Here is an 8,762-nt window from a genome sequence, read left to right on the forward strand (position 1 = left end):
GTAATGATTACTTATCTTCAAGTATTTTTTAAAAAATTGTTAGAACTTGTAACTTCAGGGATATCGTACAATTCTTCACAGTGGAAATCTTGAACTCTCCACCCAAGACCCAACATCCCTCCCTCAGGCATAAGGGATGAGTAAGCCATTCCTGTTCTCACATTCCCTTACAACTAAATGGAGCGGTGTTCAGAAAAACAGAAAAGTGATTACAAGATTAAAGCTTCGGTTTTCAGTGAATGGCATGTACGTTCAACCAATACCAATTGAGCGGGTTCTTGGCATAGAGACAATTGGCAATGCACAGCCATCTATTTTCAGGGACTATGGTGCCAGTTATAACAATCGCTGGAAGGTTGTATTGGGCTCATTATGGGCATGAAAGCACACATGCATGTCAGCTGTGGTAAAGGCATAATAACATGGTTCCACAAATAAAACATTGGAATATGCAGCAGCAGAAAGGCCACCAAGTTCCATCTGGTTCATTTTCTCTTGCGTTCACCTCACATCATTTGCCATGTCAAAAATAGATTATCTTATATTTGTTGAGACTACACGCCTCCACAATCCCTTTGGGCAATCCACTGGTCTGGAAGTCTAAACATGGCGGCACAGACTCAAGATAAGGGGCCGGTCATTTAGGACATCAGGAGAAATTACTTCATGCCAAGGGTGGTGGATCTTTGGAATTCTCTACCCCAGAGGGTTGTGGATGCTCCATCGTTGAATACATTTACGGCTGAGGTAGACAATGTTTGGGACTCTTCAGGCGTCATGGAATTTGGCGGGTGAGCAGGAAAGTGGAGTTGCAACAGAAGCTCATTCATGATCATATTGAATTGGCGGAGCAGGCTCGAAGAGCTACATGGTCTACTCCTCTTCTTTTTTCGTTTTATGTTTTAGAATCCAGTAACAAAGCTGCCTGTTGCTTTCCTTGTTCTGAGGTGGTATCAATGCCTGGAGTATTTTTCTGGGGTCAGTTGGAATCTCAAAACCCTGAATAACTTGCCTTCACAGCTTGATGCCCAATTTTCGGTACCATTTTGGCTGACTTCAGCTTTACCCTCTTCAAAACACTACAGAACTAAATTGTGTAGTCCAAATGGGAATAAACTAGTGCCATATACAAGACTCTTCTTATTATCCCTTGGGCTCTATGTTCCATCTGTACCAATCATGATACTGTAGCTGTGAGGTCAAGAGACTGGGCATTCCACAGTGAATAATTCACCTCCAGGCACCCAAGAGTCTTTCCACAAGGCACAAGAGAATGCTCTCCACTTGCTTGGGTGACTGCAGCTCCAACGACTCTCAAGAAACTCAATACCATTCAGGGAAAAGCAGCCTGCTTCAATGGCACCCCATCTACCACATTAAGCATTCACATCCTTCACTACTGATGCAACTTAGCTGCCGTATGCACGGCCTATAAGACAGTGTCAACTTGCCATGTTTCTTCGGTTGTATCTCCCAAACCAGTGACCTCTACCACCTGGACAACAGAGGCAGCAAGTATGTAGAACATTACATCACCTGTGAGTACATCTCCAAGTCACATGTTGTTGATTGCATATGGCATAGCCTAAAAATGTGGTTGTTGGTTAAGAGGTACCTGCTTGTAATGTGTAAATTATAAATAAATGCTTATTAAAAGTACACAGGTTGGGCTCCGGTTCTATCCTTCACCTAACTTTCTGGAGTAGAACACCTGACTTGGAAATATATTGCAATTCCATCATTATTGCTGGGCCAGAATCATGCAATGGTAGGGGCCCGATAGCACAATGGTTAGCACAGTTGCTTCACAGCTCCAGGGTTCCAGGTTCGATTCCCGACTTGGGTCACTGTCCATGCGGAGTTTGCACTTTCTCCCCGTGTCTGCATGGGTTTCCTCCGGGTGCTCCGGTTTCCTCCCACATGTGCAGTATAGGTGGAAAAATCATGCTAAATTGCCCTTAGTGTCCAAAAAGGTTAGATGGGGTTACTGGGTCACGGGGACGGAGTGGAAGTGTGGGCTTAGGTAAGGTGCTCTTTCCAAGGGCCGATGCAGGCTCGATGGGCCGAATGGCCTCCTTCTGCACTGTAAGTTCCATGATTCTATGATGAACTCCATCTCCAACGGCACTATTGTACCTTGTCAAGCGAGTGTCCCTTTAAGAAAGGTTTAGTCTGACCACATGACTTGTAGCACGGCTTCAGTGATGTCATTTGTGGGTTGAGCTGGGCTGTGGCTGTCAGGTGAGAGGGGGTTTAGTGTTTGGGTTTCAGTTTTGGGTTGTTGCTCTGGACTGCAGAAGTAGTGTTTCCCTGTTTTCATTTTAAAGTTGTTCCAGGGAACTGAAAGCACATTGGGTGTGGCAAACTGCCTCAGTAACTTTAAAGATGGAGTTGCTTTCCGGAAGGAGTTTTGAATCTGCTGATTGGAGGCTGGATCTCAAGGAAAGGACCAGTCCCATTCAAGTGAGATTAGTGTGCTGGGCAACGCCCTTGAAATGGGTTTAGGTTCATTGGATTTTGTATTGAATTGGAACAGCTACGAAGGGGGATTCATTAAGAGTTATATACATAAATTACTGCAGCTGTTATTTTTGTAATTGAAATTCTTGCTGTATGTTTACTACATTTTCATAATAAACTTTGTTTTGATAAAAGCGCCCAGGAAGTCTGATGAATCACACCTGAAGTGAAGGTTCTTGTGCTCGTCCTAGCCAAATTCTACATAAAGGTTATAGGTCAGGTGAACTTCACAATACTCTTTGGAGTTTCTAAGCCCTGGCCCATAACAACCTACACTAGACCGACTACAGCAGTTCAACAAAGAAAGCTCACCACCACATTTGAAGACAATAAATACTGACCATGACAGCAACAGCCAAGTCCCATAAACAAACAAATAAAAACTCTGGCTGTGTACCCCAAGGTCTTCTTTACTGCATCTGCACACTGCACTTATGCAGCAGCACAACAACCAATCCCAACCTAATCCTGCCTCATGCCCCAACATCATCTCCTGACCATTTTGCATTTTCACCAAATGCCCTGTTTTAAATAAAAATATCAAAAAAATTATACATCCACGAAATCAGTCGGGAAAAAACAGAAAGAGAGTGCAAGCCCATTGATGACAAGATTCAGAGTAAACCATTCAAATCCTTAGTAGTTTCGCAGCTGTTCCCATTGCCGATCCTGCCAGATGCAAAACACCCTGCAATTTTTAATTTGGCCTACAGCTATCTTTAGGAGCCTCCCACACCAGTCCAAAGTCATGATGAAAAGAGCCATTTATTGCTCTGACACGGGTCCAGCATAAGTACAGAACCTGCATCCAAGTCCTACACTTCCCTCAGACCTAATTAGTCAATCACTGGCTGCTGGTGAACTACTTCACAAACATGAAAGCCTCACAACTGTGAATACAGTTTAAGTATTCTCGGAACTGTTCATCATTTGCTGGTGTGACGGTCAGTTTACTCCTTTGATGTCTCGCTACTATACAGAAACAGAAGAGGGAAAAGCAAATCCATTTCTTGCAAATGATGTAAGGTAACAACTCACATGTATGAATCTGGCAGTGTAGGTGTAAACTTTTAAGTATATGTTGCGAAATGCCATTGGATTTTAAGTATTTGTTGTAAAATGTAATTGGCACATTTGAGTGGGCAACTGCCCTTGCGGGGGGCAATCTAGAATGAGGGGCAGCATGGTGGCACAGTGGTTAGCACTGCTGCCTCACAGCACCAGGGAACCAGGTTCCATTCTGACCTCTGTATGGAGTTTGCGCTTCCTCCTCGTGGCTGCGTGGGTTTCCTCCGGGTGCTCCGGTTTCCTCCCACAGTCCAAAGATGTGCAGGTTAGGTGGATTGGCCATGTTAAATTTCCCCTTAGGGTGGGGTTGCAGGAATAGGGCAGGGGATCGGGTCTTGGTAGGGTGGTCTTTCGAGGGGTTGGGGCAGACTCGATGGGTCGATTGGCCTCCTTCTGCACTATAGGGATTCTCTTCTATGAAGGTCACAGATATAGGTTAAGAGGCGGGAGATTGAGAACCGAGGTGAGGAGGAACTACGTCTGGCAGAGGGTGGTGAATTTGTGGAACTTGTTACCCCATTGTGCGGTGGAGTCCGAGTCATTAAATGGTTTCAAGAAACATCTGCTTAATCCAGACCAGGTGCAACACCATTTCTGAAGGCATTGGTTTTTGAAGATATTTATGGGTAAAATTCCTCTTCAAACAAAATGGAGAACAGGCACCATGTTCCAGAGCAGATAAAGTTACAAACAAAATTTCATTCTACGAAATCACACATTCTGCAAATTCTATTGATTTTGTCAGCAGGCCATTCATTTTAGAGGTAAAAAAACCCATCTGATATGGTTTCTGGGCTAATAAAAAATGAAAGGCTGGAGGAGACAGTGGAGGGCTTGAAGGACATGCAGGCGGGTAAGGCCCCGGGTCGGGACGGGTACCCAGTGGAGTTTTATAAAACGTTCTCGGGGATATTGGGGCCGGTGATGTTGAGGATGTTCAATGAGGCAAGGGAAGAGGGGTGTTGCCCCCGACGAAGTCAAAGGCAACGATTTCACTGATTCTTAAGCGGGACAAGAACCCAGAGCTGTGTGGGTCCTACAGGCCGATCTCCCTGTTGAATGTAGATGCAAAGTTGCTGGCCAAAATCTTGTCCTCCAGGATCGAGGATTGTGTTCCCGATGTTATTGGGGAGGACCAAACGGGGTTTGTTAAGGGCAGGCAATTGGTGGCAAATGTAAGAAGGCCGTTAAATGTGATCATGATGCCCCCGGAAAATAGTGAGGTGGAGGTAGTGATCGCAATGGATGCAGAAAAGGCTTTTGATCGTGTAGAATGACTATCTGTGGGAGATACTGGGACGGTTTAGATTCGGGCGAGGCTTTATTGACTGAGTCAGGTTGCTGTATCAGGCTCCTGTGGGAAGTGTACGGACGAATAGGACAACATCGGACTATTTTAGACTGCACCGGGGGATGAGACAGGGATGCCCCCTCTCCCCACTGTTGTTTGCGCTGGCTATAGTGCCGTTGGCAATTATTCTGAGAGCCTCGAGTGGCTGGAGAGGACAGGTCCGGGGGGGGGGGGGGGGGGGGGGGGGGGTGGTTTTGGGGTACAAGCTTAATATGGGAAAGAGTGAGATGTTTGTGGTCCAGGCGAGGGGACAGGAGAGGCGACTGGGTTGAGCTGCCCTTTAGGTTAGTAGAGGGAAGCTTTAGGTACCTAGGCGCGGGAATGGGACCGGCTGCATAAATTGAATCTGGCCCGGCTGGTGGACCAAATAAAGGACGGTTTTCGGAGATGGGACGCGCTTCCGTTGTCTCTGGCTGGGAGGGTGCAAACGGTGAAGATGATGGTCCTCCCGAGATTCCTATTTGTATTTCAGTGTCTCCCCATCTTTATTCCGTGGTCCTTTTTTAAGCGGGTCAACAGAGTGATCACGGGCTTCGTCTGGGCGGGCAAGACCCCGCGAGTAAGGAAGGTAATACTTGAGCGGAGTCGGGGAGAGGGCGGGCTGGCGCTGCCAAATTTTAGCAACTATCACTGAGCGGCTAATATATGATCAGCCATGATCAGGAAGTGGGTGGTGGGGGAGTGGTCGGCATGGGTGCGGGTGGAGGCGGCTTCATGCAAGGGCACCAGTTTGGGGGCATTGATAACTGCACCTCTGCCGTTCCCGCCGGCACGGTACTCCACCAGTCCAGTGGTGGTGGCGGCCCTGAGAGTTTGGGGCCAGTCGAGGCGGCATGTGGGAGCACCGGGCTGGGTCCCAATCTGTGATAATCACCGGTTTGCCCCGGGGAGTATGGATGGGAGAATCCGGTTATGGCGGAGAGCGGGGGGGTTGAGAGGATGGGGGATATGTACATAGACTTCCTTCGTAAACAGGTATCAACCTTCCCGCTCCTACCACTAAGGGGCGATTCAGGACAGGTTAGTTTCCAGAGGGTGGGTAGGAGAAGGGAGCGTCTTGGACATTTATAAGGAGCTTATGGGGTCGGAGGAGACGCAGACCGAGGAGCTGAAGCGCAAGTGGAGGAGGAGCTGGGAGGTGAGATAGAGGATGGTCTATGGGCAGACGCGTTAAGTAGAGTCAACACGTCCACAACATGTGCCAGGCTCAGCCTGATACAATTTAAGGTTGTTCACCGGGCTCACATGACAGTGGCCCGGATGAGCAGATTCTTTGGGGTGGAGGACAGGTGCGCAAAATGTGCGGGAGGATTAGCGAACCATGTCCACATGTTTTGGACATGTCCAAAGCTTAGGGGATTTTGGCAGGTGTTTGCGGACATCATGTCCACGGTGTTAAAAACAAGGGTTGCACCGAGTCCAGAGGTGCCGATTCTCGGGGTGTCAGAAGATCCGGGAATCCAGGAGGAGAAAGAGGCAGACGTTCTGGCCTTTGCCTCCCTGGTAGCCCGGAAACGGATACTATTAGCATGGAGGGACTCAAAGCCCCCGAAGTTGGAAACCTGGCTATTGGACATGGCTAGCTTTCTCCGTTTAGAGAAAATCAAGTTTACCTTGAGAGGGTCACTGTTACGGTTCACCCAGAGGTAGCAACCGGCTTCTTTGCAGGAAATTAATCGTCAGCAGACGGGGAGGGGGAGTAGTTTAGATCAGAGTAGGGGGTCAATAAGGGTGGGACCTGTACGAGAGGTAAATGGCTTTTGCACTATGTTTATGGTTTCATGTATATTGTTTATTTTGTTATTGTCACTTTACCAAAAATACCTCAATAAAATGTTTATTTTTTAAAAATCTGATTTTGTGACGTTGATTGATGGACCAATATTGGCCAGAAGGGATAGCTCCCTTGTTCTTCTTTGGAATCATGTTATGGTATCGACAATTTACACAGGACCTCAGTCTAATATCTCACCCAAGACACGTTAGCATTGTAACATGATCAAGTGCTATTACACTTCAAAGCAATCCCTCTTTAGTGTGTGGATCTGCACTGATGTGTCGAACTGTCAGTGTTCTAGTCAATCTGCATTGTCTCCATTATCTGTATGATCACACATACTGGTAACACAAGTGTTGTGCAAACTCTAATTTAGAAAAGGGGGAGAAAACAAACTGGTCAGAATTTTAAACAAACCGAAAACACACAGAGGCTCAGCAAGGGTCGGAAGGATTTCATGCCCAGGATTTAATCCAGCTCTTCTTTCAGATGCTGACAGAACTTCGTTGTTAATGTCCAGCATCTTGGTACAACTGTGATTGTCCACGCCGTTTAGGGTGGGGAGGGCAGTGAGTCTTAGCTCAAATGCTGTATATATATTGTTTAAAAAACACATCCTCACACACACGCACACACACACACACACACTTATCAGCTTCATTCCCCACCAAGATGAAACCCCTGAGCTGGCGATTCTACTGGGAGAAGTCCAGCAGTCTCTTGCCTGCCATTGTACAAAAGAAAAAGGGGGGACGAAGGGATCTGGCCGAATTGGAGGGAACTCTAAGGCAGTTTTCTGCACAAAAGGTTGTAGCTGGATTCTTGCTCAGTATCGAGGTTAGATTGGGATAAATCAGTAACCGGAGAGTATGTGGATCAAAGGAGCTGCCACTCACTACAAGGACGGGGGTGGGGGGGTCGCCACAATAATGAAATGTCCTTGCAGAAAACACGAAAAGCATGGAGATTTCCTCAGAACTGGAGAGGGGGGGGAACTTACCGAGCAGCCCGGGCTGCGGTTCACCTCCGGTCACTTCAGGAGCCCCGTCTTCACTCAGCTCAAATGTGAAGACTTTTTGAACGCGTTTGCCAACTTTAGAAAGAAATAGCTGGCTTCAGGCCGCCAGGGTTCCTTCCCTCTGTTGTTCGCTCCTGGCTACGAATGCCACACCTTGAGGCTTTGTGCGGGACGTCGGTGCTGCCTTGTGGCATCTTTGAAACAACCTCCAAAACCCGCACGAGTCCCGACTTGGGAGCCAGAGATTTTCACCACACTGTGCAGCATCAACTAGCTCCCTGTTTGTAACTCAATCCCTGTCGAAGCACAGCACTATACTTCTACTCCACCACACCATGATTGGTCACACACACACACCAAACCACCCCCATCAGATGCTTTCATTTATGTCAGTTGAGCCCCCGAGGAGCTCTCCTCGTGTCTAACACATACTGTTAGGAACATGATAGCAGATCCGTCTTATTTATTCTACTTAAGGGGAGGGCGGGGGATCGAACAATTTTGAGCCACTGCCCACGAGGTTATAGCTGGCATTGTTTTATTGTTTATTTGAACTGAACTTCTGAAGCCATTTACAATTTGGAAGAGCATATTCGGTCCCCAAACAAAACTGAGAGGGAGAATCTGATTATGGCGGAAATTGGGCGCACCAGTTAAGATTATGTTGCTCTTTTTAACCTTAGTCTATTTGCTCTGATTACGTCACCTTTGCTCATGAGTCGGCAGGTATCTTTATGATACTGCCACGTGGTTCAAGTTCAGGTTATGATTAATAATACAGCACACCGCTTAGTAAGGATTAAAACAACGGTCATTTATTATATACAACAAGCAATATTAATACCCTAATACTACTTTCTATATAATAAACCTATCACTACTGGCCAATACTTAACTTAGGAAGAGCCCACCAGGTCAGGGAAACGAATGGCTTGTCCAATCAGATCTGGCCCGCGGGATTCAAAAGGCTGCTACAGGTCGGTGGCTAGGTGTCTCTACCGGATAGTGATCGCTGGATTCAAACTTAC

At 47.0% G+C, this 8,762-nt stretch overlaps 1 protein-coding gene across 2 annotated transcripts in view; it reads right to left on the reverse strand.

Annotated features, from left to right (window-relative positions):
• Positions 1 to 8,162, reverse strand: part of lpar4 (lysophosphatidic acid receptor 4) — a 47,717-nt gene extending 39,555 nt beyond the window's left edge. For both annotated transcript variants that reach the window (XM_072505155.1, XM_072505156.1), the window contains exon 1: positions 7,717 to 8,162. The gene's annotated coding sequence lies outside the window, so the exon portion shown is untranslated. The remainder of the gene's footprint in view (positions 1 to 7,716) is intronic.
• Between the last annotated feature and the right edge of the window lie 600 nt (positions 8,163 to 8,762).

The sequence above is a fragment of the Scyliorhinus torazame genome, chromosome 5 (genome assembly GCF_047496885.1).
Source record: "Scyliorhinus torazame isolate Kashiwa2021f chromosome 5, sScyTor2.1, whole genome shotgun sequence".
Lineage (NCBI taxonomy): Eukaryota > Metazoa > Chordata > Chondrichthyes > Carcharhiniformes > Scyliorhinidae > Scyliorhinus > Scyliorhinus torazame.